The 13,450-nt window shown below is 41.4% G+C and overlaps 1 long non-coding RNA gene across 1 annotated transcript; it reads left to right on the top strand.

The window, feature by feature from the left end:
• Window positions 1-597: 597 nt before the first annotated feature.
• LOC120108872 lies at window positions 598-2,236 on the top strand. Its single transcript, XR_005510022.1, has 2 exons — window positions 598-959; window positions 2,017-2,236. It is a non-coding gene; the product is annotated as an uncharacterized LOC120108872 (long non-coding RNA).
• The last annotated feature ends 11,214 nt before the right edge of the window (window positions 2,237-13,450 follow it).

Below are 13,450 nucleotides of genomic sequence, written 5' to 3' on the forward strand. Positions count from 1 at the left end.
TGTCTAACATGTTTCAGCAGGCAGCAACTTGTGCTGCTGCTGTTCAACCGTTAGGAGTTCAGTAGTTGGTTGTAGGTGCCAGCCCAAATCAGGCCAGGAAAAGCTCCAGGGAGGGAGAGAGGAAGCTAGGGAAGAGAGAGAGATACTTGGGGAATCCAAATAATTTGTGGAAGAAGGTTTAAAGTAAAGAGGAAGAGCAACTTGCTGTTGGGCTGCAGAACAGAAATACAGAAATTTTTGGTGCACCCAGGCTTCCTAGCAAATTTCAGGTGAATTTTCCAAACTTTTAGTGATTCTAATTGTAGTCCCACGTAGGAGGGTGATAAAAGAAGATTTTAGTTATTCTAGATGAATTTTTAGGTATGAAAAAGGAATTGAACTATGCTTCCGAAGTTGTTGAAAGCAGTCTGAAATTCTGCAGAAAGAAGCGATGGGATTTCTTTGTGTTTTAGGTGATTAAATTGTTATTTAAAGCTGAAAGTTTGTAGGTTGTGTTAGGGATTTCCTAGTCCTAACACAGAGCCAAATAGGTGGAATTGATTGTTAAGAACCTCCGGGAGTTAAGAGGTTTAATTGGCTCGAAAACAGAACAACAAGCTGAAAACAGGGGAATTGAATTCTGATTTATTTTTGGTGTTAAGTAGTTGTTTGGCAGCTGAAAATTTATAGATGATATAGAAGGTTTTCTAGTCCTAACCCAGGGTATCAAAGAGGGAGATAAAAGCTTGGAAACCTTTGAGAATTGAGAGGTTTTATTTATCCTAAAATAAGACAAGCAAGGTAAAAAAATCAGAAAGTTAAGATGAGGGTGTTGGATTTCTTTTTGAAACATGCATAATCATGTTGCATCATATAGGTTATAATTTTGATTGACTCTTTTAATTATTTAGGAGGAGAAGAGAGTCTCGGAAGTGTGCCGGGAGTATCAAGCACTAGGGTGGTGCGTTAGCCATCACAAGGTGAGTGGTTTTCTTCTTAACCATGGTAGTTTATTTTGTAATTCCAGAGAAATGAATGATGTCTCCAAATTCAGAATGAATATGCTAAAGGATGAAAATAAGAAGTATTAATTCTCATGATTAAATTGCTTTCTATCAGTGGATAAATGATCTGATTTGGAAAATATATGCTACACTTGAAAATACTTTAAATTCATGTTTGTTGATTCATAAGTTTATGAACTTGTTTGGGAATGGATTAACCCAAAGTGATTGAACCACTTAAAACCCCTTATCACGGCCAAGAGAGTCATTTTAGTTTGACACCAAGCTATTCTGGAGTTGACCCCTATACTCTAGAGTCGACTCCAACCTTGTTACAGTAACTAATATTTGCACTTTTACCTTGGATACATCACATCAGAGTTTATGATATGTGCCCAATAGGGCAGAGATGGAACGCCGGGAGGGCGTAGCTATGATATGTGCCCAGTAGGGCAGAAATGGGACGCCGGGAGGGCGTAGTATGATATGTGCCAGTGGGGCAGAATTGGGACGCCGGGAGGGCGTAGTAGTAGCACCATGCATAGGACTGTCGAGCTACTCATGAGAATGGTGCCTCATGCGAGTGGCCGGCAGTAGGGCTCGCGGGAGCCATGATTTTCAATATTTAAGCTATGTATACATATGACTGAGCAACAAATGTATTATTTTTAAGCATAATGATTTCAGAACCTATGTGAATGTTCTATGTATCAAATTCTTCAAGGAAGAAAAGTGGACTCTACGGTCCAGAAAAAAAAAAGGACTTGAGCAAGGCGATTTTATTAATGCTTTATTTTAAAGCAACAGCTTTATTTCCTGCTAGTTGTAGTACTATTGGCAAATAGCAGATTTCTTATGTGGTTGAAACTAAGTGCTATAAGATCAAATGCAAATGTTTCATATGTGGCATAAACACGTTACATTTGATGTATGTAGTATCACAGCTGAAACCTCATATCTCCTCATGATTAACAGATTGTCCACTCACTGGGACTTAGGTCTCATCCCTCTCTTTTTCTGTAAATTCTTGCAGATCGGCAGAGTCATAACATTATAAAAGTACCGCATCAGCATCATCCTAGAAGTTTGTCATAGAAGGTTGGCCATGCCCCTCTGAGTGAAAGGAAAAACCTTTGTATTATGCATATAGTTGGGGTGTGAATGTAAACAAACTTGAGACAGATGTAAAGTTTGTTATATTTTGAGCTATGTATAGTAGACTTTAAGTTATCAATGAAAGCTTGGGTTGCTTTAAGTTATGATTAAAGTGAGTTAAATAAATTAAACTGACAGGTTTAGGATGTATTGATTTTATTGGTTGGTTGGATATAGTAATTGACAGGTTTTTAATAGTAACTTGTGAACCGCGGCACAAGCTGCTAATAGAAACTCTGCTCGGTACTGTACCCGACTAACCTACTGTGGGAGGAGATCCCACACCTTCTATCGTGGATCCCTACAGACCGAAGGTCATGGATAACTCGTCAAACCCCATCGTCTGTCATATATCTAGATTTATTCGACTTGAGTTCGATAGTAGAAAACTCTTTCTCCACTGTATATTACTGTCCTGGCCAAGGTCTTAGAACTCAGTCTAATAAATCACATAGGATCTCTCCTCATCTATCAAGGTCGATAAATTCCATGTAGATGCGTACCCTACTCCTACAGTGAACTTACTGCAGCCAATCTACACTACAAGGACCCATATGACTAGAGACCATGTGTATGTGTAGTCAAACTACAATAACCTCACTGTGAGTAGCCGAAGCACCGCAGGTCAAAGGACCAGTCATACTACTGCAACATCAAGCAAGTCACTGACGAGTGGATAGACATCCAAGTGACTTCTTGTCTTGGTCACGCTCAGTACCCTTGTTCTCTAACAAGCACCTGCACTATCACTTCAGTGTCCCCACACTGTGGACTCGAGTCTCGTCTATCCATAAGGAAAGCGATGTGTGCACTGATCGGATCGATCACCGTCCTCGTGATGATCCATTGATCAGGAGCATTTAGAAATTAATCACCAATGATACATGGCTCAAATTCTCAACTCTTGAGAATATGTGTCATCATCTTATTAATTCCTTGGACGATTCATAGACACATAAACAATATGAATGAAAAAAATGCCTATTTATTATTCAATAATAATAAAGTCAAGTACAAATTTATGTCCCAGAATTAATAATGTGTCAGCCAGATTGGCTTCTAGGGCATACATCTAACAATCTCCCACTTGCACTAAAGCCCCAATCAGTCATATATCTAAGTCCCATCTTCTCAAGGTGGGCTTCAGTCTTCTGCTGACTTAGCTGCTTAGTGAGCGGGTCTGCCAGGTTGTCCGTGGAGTCTACTCTCTGCACCTCGACATATTTCTTCTCGAGGTAGTCGCGTATAAGGTGAAAGCGCCGCTCTATGTGCTTGGACTTCTGATGAGACCTTGGCTCCTTAGCAAGAGCTATTGCGCCATTATTATCGCAGTAGAGTGTGATGGCATCTGATGGCATTACATCTAGCTCTACAATGAATTTCTTGAACCAGAAGGCTTCCTTTGCAGCTTCAGAGGCGGCGATATATTCAGCTTCCATGGTAGAATCAGCAATAATCGGTTGTTTGGAACTCTTCCAATTTACCGTACCACCATTGCACAAGAACACATATCCAGATGTAGACTTTCTATCATCAATATCAGTCATAAAGTCTGAATCTGTGTATCCTTCTACCTTTAACTCCGATGCTCCTCCAAAGACCAAGAACAAATCTTTAGTTCTTCTTAAGTACTTAAGAATGTTCTTCACAGCTGTCCAGTGCTCTTCGCCTGGATTTGACTGATATCTGCTAGTGACACTCACAGCAAGGGCTATATCAGGTCGTGTACACAGCATGACATATATGAGGCTTCCTATTGCAGAAGCATAAGGAATCCTGCTCATGCGTTGAATCTCTTCAGATATGTTGGGGCACATCTTTTTGGAGAGATGAATCCCATGCCTAAGGGGTAATAGACCCCTCTTGGAGTTTTCCATACTGAACCTCTTCAGTACCTCCTCTATGTACATTTTTTGTGATAGGCCAAGCAACCTCTTAGATCTATCTCTATAGACTTTAATCCCCAAAATGTAGGATGCTTCCCCAAGGTCTTTCATGGAGAACTCTTTTGACAACCAGACCTTGACTGAGGTTAGCATGGGAACATCATTTCCAATCAAGAGGATGTCATCCACATATAGTACGAGGAACACGACAGCACTCCCACTAACCTTCTTGTAAACACACGGTTCCTCTTCGTTCTTGATGAAATCAAACGATTTGATCGCATCATTGAAACGAGTGTTCCAACTCCGAGATGCTTGCTTTAGTCCATAGATGGACCTTTGCAGCTTGCAGACCTTGTGATCTTCATCACTGAAAGTGAAACGCAAAGGCTGCTCCATATAGATATCTTCATCAATGTTGCCCAGAGATGGTCACCCAAGAGGGGGGTGAATTGGGTGTTTTAAAACTTTTTGACTATTTAAAAGGTAAAACGCACAAATGAATGAACTAAAGCAAAGATAGAGGTATGAAAACAACCAATCGCAAACACACGGTTTTATAGTGGTTCGGAGCTTCCACTGCTCCTACATCCACTCCCCAAAGCACCTTTGGGAATTTCCACTATAATCCAAGATTACAGTCCGGTAGTTTTGCGAGTGCACTACCCAACTCGTTGTTTTACACCGGGCTAACAACAAACCCTATAACCCCCAATTTCACCTAGGCTTGGGACGCCTTTTCCTTGTTCCAAGTCCCTTGACTGGAACAAGCACGATATTGAAAGAGTTTTACAAAAGATTGGAAAGCTCTAAATAAGCAAATATAACAATGATAAACTTTAAAACCCGGAAGAATCCTTTTGCCATTGGAAGCGTGGGAAATGATGATTCTTCTAGATGTGGATCGCGTAGGCTTGAGTGTGAGCTTTGAATCCCGAGCGGAAGAAAGTAGTTGAGCTTGAAATCACTTGGGAAGCTTGAAAACACTTGATTTCTTCACTTGAATGCACTAACTCCCTTGAATCTCTCTCTCTTGCTTCTCTCTTGAATGATCTAGCTTTGGGTTGGTTAGAAGTTGTTGAGAAGCACTTAAGAGGTCCCTTTTATAGCCCAAAAAGCAAATATAGCCGTTAGAGATAAAGTAAAAGAGATTTGAAATTCAAACCAAACCTGCAAAAGTTGTCAGTCGCATCCCAGGCGCTCCGGAGACGTCTCCGCTTCAACGAGAGACGTCTCGGCTACAAGATTTTACTTTTGACGTTGTTTGGGGTCGACTCGGCGCTTTACGGGGATGACTCCGCTGATGAATGGTTTGAATCCTTGTTTTTCTATTTTTCTGAGAGGGTCGTCTCGGCACTTTACGGGGACGTCTCGGCTTGTTTGTGCTTTTTGCATGGGGACGACTCCGCTCCCTCGGGGAGGACTCCGCTTCTTTATCTCCGAAAAACATGTCTTCTGGAATTCTCTGAGAGAGTCGACTCCGCTCTTTCAGGGGACGTCTCCGCTGCTTTGTCACCGAAAAAGACATTCTCTGAAAAACCCTGAGAGAGTCGTCTCCGCTACCTCGGGGACGACTCGGGAAGTCTGCTTTTTACTTGCGGGGACGACTCCGCGTACTGTGGGGACGGCTCGCGTATATCACTTGAAATCTGCCTTTCTGCCGCCACTGAGAGAGTCGACTCTGCTACTGAGAGAGTCGACTCCGACCCTGCGAGACGCCTCGCCAGGTGCCGGGGACGTCTCCCGACGTGCCAGTTCTTCCTGTTTGTCCCAGAGACGTCTCTGAGACAACCCGGAGACGTCTCGGCTGTCCCTGATCTGTTTTCTTCATTTCAAAAATTCTTCAATAAATCCTTAAAAATTATGGGAACATGCCTAGACATTTCTTAACAATATTTTTAATAAAACACATGAAATCCTCAATTAAATTGTTAAGACAAATGGAATTATACTCTAGTGTGTTGTATTCATCAAAATCCATTAGGGGGTCAACAATCAAGATATCCATTCAGAAAAGCAGTTTTCACATCCATCTGCCATATTTCATAATCATGAAATGCTGCAATGGCAAGCAATGTTCAAATGAATTTTAGCATGGCTACAGATGAAAAAGTCTCCTGATAGTCAATGCCTTCGCGCTGACTATATCCTTTCGCCACTAGCCTTTCCTTATAGGTCTCTACCTTCCCATCCGAACCTATCTTCCTTTTATAGATCCATTTGCATCCAATAGGTACTATACCTTCTGATGGATCTACTAAGGTCCAGACTTGGTTGGAATACATGGAGTCTATCTCTGACTTCATGGCTTCCAGCCATTTCTCGGAATCGATATTTGATATCGCCTCGTTGTAGGTATTGGGATCCTGTATATGTTCCCTATCTCCCATGAGGAACATTTTCTCGGTGTCCTCTACTAGTATACCTAAGTATCTATCGGGAGGATGGGAGACCCTACTAGATCTATGAGGTGGAGGAGATACAACGTGTACTGGCTCTATATGAATAGGTTCTATAGGATCCATAACTCGTTGCTTTTCAGAGACTCTCTCTTCAAGCTCAATTTTCCTCCCACTGCCTCTATCAAGGATAAACTGTTTTTCCAAGAAGATGGCATGTCGGCTCACAAACACATTGTGATCCTCTGAGATGTAAAAATTGTATCCTAATGACTCTTTAGGATATCCAATGAAACGAGCACTTATGGTCCTAGGCTCTAACTTGTCTGCCTGTTGTCGCTTGACGTGGGCCGGACATCCCCAAATCTTGAGATGACCAAGACTCGGCTTCTTACCATGTCATATCTCATACGGTGTGGTAGGAACAGATTTAGAGGGAACTCTATTCAATAAATAAATCACGGATAATAAGGCATCTCCCCAAAGAAACATAGGTAGATCAGTGAAGCTCATCATGGATCGGACCATATCCAATAGAGTCCGATTCCTCCTCTCTGACACTCCGTTGAGTTGAGGTGTACCCGGAGGCGTCCATTGTGAGACTATGCCATTCTCCTTGAGATAGTCCCGGAATTCCCCACTAAGGTATTCTCCTCCTCGATCTGATCGAAGAACCTTAAGGGTTTTTCCAGTCTGTTTTAATACTTCATTTCTGAACTCTTTGAACTTTTCAAAAGACTCAGATTTGTATCTCATAAGATACACATACCCATATCGTGAATAGTCATCGGTAAAGGTAATGAAGTATGAATAACGACCCCTGGCTAGCACATCGAATGGGCCACATACATCAGTGTGTACCAGGGTAAGTATTTTAGTGGTCCTCTCCCCATGTCCTACAAAAGGTAATCTAGCCATTTTTCCTTGAAGACAGGACTCACAAACTAGATATGACTCGGAAGTCAATGGGCCAAGAAGCCCATCTTTCTCCATTTTGTTTATTCTGTCCTCTCCAATATTTTTAATAAAACACATGAAATCCTCAATTAAATTGTTAAGACAAATGGAATTATACTCTAGTGTGTTGTATTCATCAAAATCCATTAGGGGGTCAACAATCTCCCCCTTTTTGATGATGACAAAACACTGAGTATATGCAAAATTCGAAATTTAAACATATACACAGTATTTGTTCAGATATACAAGTCTAATGTTTTGATTAGAGCTAGACACAATGTGCATAATTTAAAATAGTCAATTTTCAGTTCTATCCTTATGCATAAAATTAATCTTAATAGCCCTTGAGCAATTTTAGCATATCAACTGAATTTGAATCAAGTTAAAATGAAATATTGATGCTAAAGATAATTGAAAGCTAAGTTCTTTTTGACTCCCCCTTTCTTTTCCAAAAGGGCAATTATCTTAAAGCCAATATTCTTCAATTTTATCTTTTCTAATTCAACTTTGGAGTATGAATTTCGTATTTTGCATTCCAATGTATCCAATATCCATATTGGTTCTACTCCCCCTTTTTGCATTTCATAATTAAGTTCTACTCCATATATATATATATCTACTTTATTTTTCCATAAATTTTGCATTCCAATGTATCTAATATCCATATTGGGTCTACTCAATATATAAGTTCTATAAGTTCTATTATATCTACTCCCCCTTTTTGTCATCAACAATGAAGGGGACAAATTATCCTTAGGTGCTTAAAGCATACTTCCCAGTAAAATTCAGCATATTTCCATGAACCACTCAAGGATATTCAAGTTGTGCTCCCCCTGTCCAAGTTATTTCTATTGATGAATTTAGTCATTCATATCACTCCCCCTTTGTTTTGGTATTCATTTCAGACTCCTCTTTTTGTTAATCATAGTTATCACAAGATGTGCTCCACCTGTGTCATATGCATTGATAAGTTGTGTTAAATTTTACCACTTAAAGCATGCTATGAGATTTTTATGGCACATCACAAGATCACATACACAATCACAGAATCACATACACAGAGTTAGCAATGTACACAAAGTTTCAAAAGAAATTGTATTCATGTATCATTGTAAACCTTTGAGGTCAGTACAAAGTTAAAAGAAGAAATCATTACAAGTATTGATTTCTAATACAAAAAGTGTTTCAAAATAGCCTAGGGTTTACAAAAAGAAGATCCCTAGATGTCTACAAAATGTCCCTCATCGGCGACGTTGCTCATAAGCCCTAGCAGCTGCATCTATGAAAGCATTGATGGAATCTAGCAGTGTTCTGAATTGATCTCCCTGTGACTGATGGAAGGCTGCCACTAGTGCTTCAAATTCTATGGTTGCCCTTTCAATTCTTCCTCTAAGTTGGGCAACCAAGGTGCCCACATTTCCTCCAGGGCTTGTCAACTCTTGAAGGCTATTTGAGATGGTCCTCAAGCTATCTTGTAGCTCAATTGATCTGAAGGCTTGGGTGGCATTCACACTAACTAGTTCTTGCGCTGTAGCTTCTATCTGAGCTCTAATTTCCTTCATCTCTTGTAGAATCCCTTCATGTGAGGCTCTGATGGGGGCCAACTCAGTAGAGATCATCGATCTCATCTCCTCCCTCATCTGCTGGCAAATTACAGATGCTAAAGTGCGCATCTGGTCTTCTGATAGGGAGTAGGGCCCACTGACTGGAGGAGGTGGTGGCATGGATGTGGAACGTCCAGCTGAGCTGGAGGGTATATCAGGAAAGTCCATGTGGCTAGGTGGAGGAGAGTGGTGGTCAGACTCCTGATGTGGGATCTCAGGCTCTAGGGTTTGAACTTTTCTTTTTGGTACCTTGACCCAAGACCCATCTACCTTTTGAAACTCCATTCTTCGCATTGTGCCCTCATTATAATAGTCGGCGTTTCTCAAGGGTTTTGCAGGCTCATTTTCTGGAATGGGAACTTTGAAGTGTTTGAAGAGTAGGGTAAAAATCATGCCATAGGGTATACTAAACCTAGAATACCTATGATATAGAGCAATGTAGTTCAACATAAGTCTAGGGAGGTTTAGAGGAATCCCTAGTAGGATATGGTGCATGATAACTAAATCTCGCTCCGAAACAAAATCGAAGCGACCGGTTTTAGGAAACAAGACCCGGTTGACAATACTTAGAAGTAGTCTCATTTCGGCATTTAGGTCTTGGGAGTTGACTACATCAAGAGGGCCGCAGTCCTCTCTTCCTAGAAGCAAGTTTAGGGCTATTTTTCTTTGGGGATGTGAGGTCGGAGCCTCACCATCTTTAGGAATTTGCAGAACAGTGGATAGAATATCCTCATTAATTTCTACCAATGTCCCCCGGACATATGCAGTGTACCCTAAGTCCCCTAAGGCCATATTACTAAACATTTCTCTAACAAGGCCGGGGTAGGTCGAAGTATTGAGGGTACAAAGGTATTTCCACCCTTGGGCACGGAGTCTCTCTCCAATAGAGAACCCCTCACTATCTAGAAATGCAAAGTCTATGTACCTACCGGTCGTCACTGTGCGATTTGCACAGGAAATGGTCGTGGTTGGCGGAGCAACCGGAGGAGACGGCGCGGAAGGTTCTTCCCTCCGTTCCTCACCGTCGGCCGCTGCCCTAGGACACCTCCCACCGGTCCTCCTAGCTCTTTTAGGTGCCATTGAATGGAAAACCTAGGGAAATGAGGAGAAAGAGGCTAGGGTTTGTGTTGGAGAGAAAATGGAGGCTAGGGTTTTTGTTTTTGTCGGGGATGAAAGGGATAGCTCGGGTCGGCTCGAGCTGTTTCGACCTATTTTAAAAAACCCTCGTTCGGTCCCCGAGACGTCTCCGCGACTAAGGCGAGACGTCTCGCCGGGGGGACGTCTCTGCAATTTGCCAGAGACGTCTCCGGCACTGAAAAATTTCAGACTGATTTTTATCTTTTCCCAATTTGTTTCATTTAATCACACTAATTATGATTTCTTTAGGTGAATACAGAATGAGTTTGTTTGTGATCCTCCCCCTTAATAATACATCCTATAGAGGTTTGATAATGATTTTTGAATTATTAATGTTGAAATGAGGAATGTTTGACCAAATTTCGAATACCTATGAAATAGGCTCTGAAAATATCTCTATGAAGAGTCCAAGGGAGGGTAACCATCCTCCGGAAAGTCAAACAGTTCGTCATTTAGCTTAGATGGATTCATGCTTTCACGTATGTTGACCTTGAGGTGGATTACTAGTTTTTTTGAGTAGCAAGGCATTGCAATACAAGTTGAATTTATTTGCTAGGGTCATACAAGCTCAAAGCATTTCTTAAGAAGTTGAACCTATCTTTACAAAGGGGCTTTGTGAAGATATCGGCCAATTGATTTTCAGTACATACATATTCAATCATCACATCATTTTTCAGCACATGATCCCTAATAAAATGATGTCTAATCTCTATATGCTTTGATTTAGAGTGTTGGACAGGATTTTTTGTTAAATTAATTGCACTTGTATTATCACATTTAATTGGTATGTTGTCCATTTTGATGCCAAAGTCTTCAAGTTGTTGCTTAATCCAAAGAACTTGGGCACAACAGCTTCCAGCTGCAATATACTCAGCCTCAGCTGTGGACAAGGCAACTGAATTCTGTTTCTTGCTAAACCAAGAAACCAAATTAGCACCCAAGAATTGACATGTGCCACTTGTGCTTTTTCTGTCGAGTTTGCACCCGGCAAAATCAGCAATGGAATAAGCAATTAAATTTATGTCAGATTGTTTAGAATACCATAAGCCTACATTAGATGTTCCTACTAGATATCTAAAAATTCTTTTAACAGCTTGCAAGTGTGATTCCTTAGGACATGCTTGGTATCTAGCACACATACAAACACTGAATAATATATCTGGTCTACTAGCAGTAAGGTACAGTAAAGAGCCTATCATACCTCTGTACAATTTGCAGTCTATACTTTTACCTTTTTCATCTTTGTCAAGCTTGCAACTTGAGCCCATGGGTGTGCTGATTTCCTTTGCATCCTTCATCTTGAATTTCTCCAACATTTCCTTGATATATTTGGACTGACTGATGAAGATGCCTTCCTTTGATTGTTTTATTTGTAGCCCAAGGAAGAAGTTGAGCTCACCCATCATGCTCATTTCAAATTCTCCCTGTATAAGCTTGGCAAACTCTTGACAAAGGCTATCATCAGTAGCACCAAAAATTATATCATCCACATAAATTTGTACAAGCAATAAGTCATTTCCTTTTCTTTTAATGAAGAGGGTTTTATCTACATTTCCTCTCTTAAATTTGTTTTCAATTAGGAAATTACTTAGTGATGACCCAAAGATTGATTCATAGATTGATTTTGATGATCACAAAATCTTGAAGTATAGATACTAATGTTTATGTTGCAAGGAGAAAGATATTTATTTTGCAAGGAACATAGCAAGTTGGGAGAACACAAGAAGGCCTCCAAAGCTCTCAAGTTGGAAGAAAGCTACAATTTATTGGCCCAAGTTTAAAGTTCAAAGGATTCAAATTGGAGGAGCAAAATCAAAAGAAAAATTCAAAAGAACAGTCTTCGAGTCGACTCCAGTGGAATTCGAGTCGACTCCGGAGAAGTATGAGTCGACTCCGGAGAAGTATGAGTCGACTCCTAGGAGTCACAGGCAGAAAAGTCAGAGAGTAGTTTTCGGGTCTGAGATTCGAGTCGACTCCAGTGGCACGCGAGTCGACTCCAATGGTTGGCAAGTCGACTCCAAAGAAAGCATGAGTCGACTCTAAGCGGAACACAAAGAAAAAGTCAGAGAGCATTTTTGGGACTCTGAGATTCGAGTCGACTCCCGCATTGCACGAGTCGACTCCGAGACTCCGCGACCATCAACAGACAGAAGACCAAGTTACTGCCTCTGAGATTCGAGTCGACTCCCAGACAGCTCGAGTCGACTCCAAGACAGCTTTACATCAAAAGGCAGAAGACCAAGTTTTGGAAACTGAGAGCCGAGTCGACTCCGAGGAAGTTCGAGTCGACTCCAAGACTGGACGAGCCAAAAGACAGAGGATCGGGAGGTCGGGCTCTGAGATACGAGTCGACTCCCAGGACAGTCGAGTCGACTCGAGTGGATCAAATTCAAAATTGGATCCACGGACTTCAGTGGATGAGCCGACTCCGAAATTGCCAAGTCAGCTCCAGAAGTTGGCGAGTCGACTCCAGGTTAAGACGAGTCGACTCCCAGTCAAGGCATGCACTTTAATTCAAATTTGGAACAGTGGCCGAGTCGTCTCCAGTAAAGCACGAGCCGACTCCTGCAACAGGCGAGTCGACTCCTGATCGCGCGAGTCGACTCCGATCCCAACGGTAATATTGTCAGGAAGTGCAGACTGTGTCCAACGGCTCTATTTTTGTCTCTAACGGCTATATTCTTGTTTCCACGCCATCTAAAGCTGTAAAAACAAGAAGAGAGCTAGGGGAGAAATCATGGAAGTGGGAGAGATCATCTAGGAAAGAGATCTCAAAGAGATTACAAAGGAAATCTCCCACAAGCACAAAAGGGCCATCCAAAACGAAATAGAGAGAAGAAGAGCATCCAAGTGAATCCGAAAGCTTCCTCTCCATCCGTGTGCTGCCTCGGGGATCCTCTACTTCATGCCAAATCAGAGGAGGATCAAGTAAAGAAGAAGCCGAGCTCCTCCATCTTCAAAACTCGTTTGAGGGCTTCTCTTTACTCTATTTGTTTATATTGTCATATCTGCTTGTTTAAGAAGCTTTGATTTGTTTTTATTCTTTGTTTTAATATCTTGTAACTTGATTCAATCAAGGGATTGAATCAAGGGGTTAAAGGTTTGTTGGTGAGCCAAAGGGAAAACCAACGGTGTAAGGTTTGTTGGTGAGTCAAAGGGAAAACCAACGGGATTAAGGTTTGTTGGTGAGCCAAAGGGAAAACCAACGGGATTAAGGTTTGTTGGTGAGCCAAAGGAAAAACCAACGGGGTTTAGGTTTGTTGGTGAGCCGAGGGTAAAACCAACGTGTAAGGGTTTGATTGTGAGCCCGGAAAAACAATCGGGGTTGG

Source organism: Phoenix dactylifera, unplaced genomic scaffold, assembly GCF_009389715.1.
Source record: "Phoenix dactylifera cultivar Barhee BC4 unplaced genomic scaffold, palm_55x_up_171113_PBpolish2nd_filt_p 001608F, whole genome shotgun sequence".
In the NCBI taxonomy this organism is placed as follows: domain Eukaryota; kingdom Viridiplantae; phylum Streptophyta; class Magnoliopsida; order Arecales; family Arecaceae; genus Phoenix; species Phoenix dactylifera.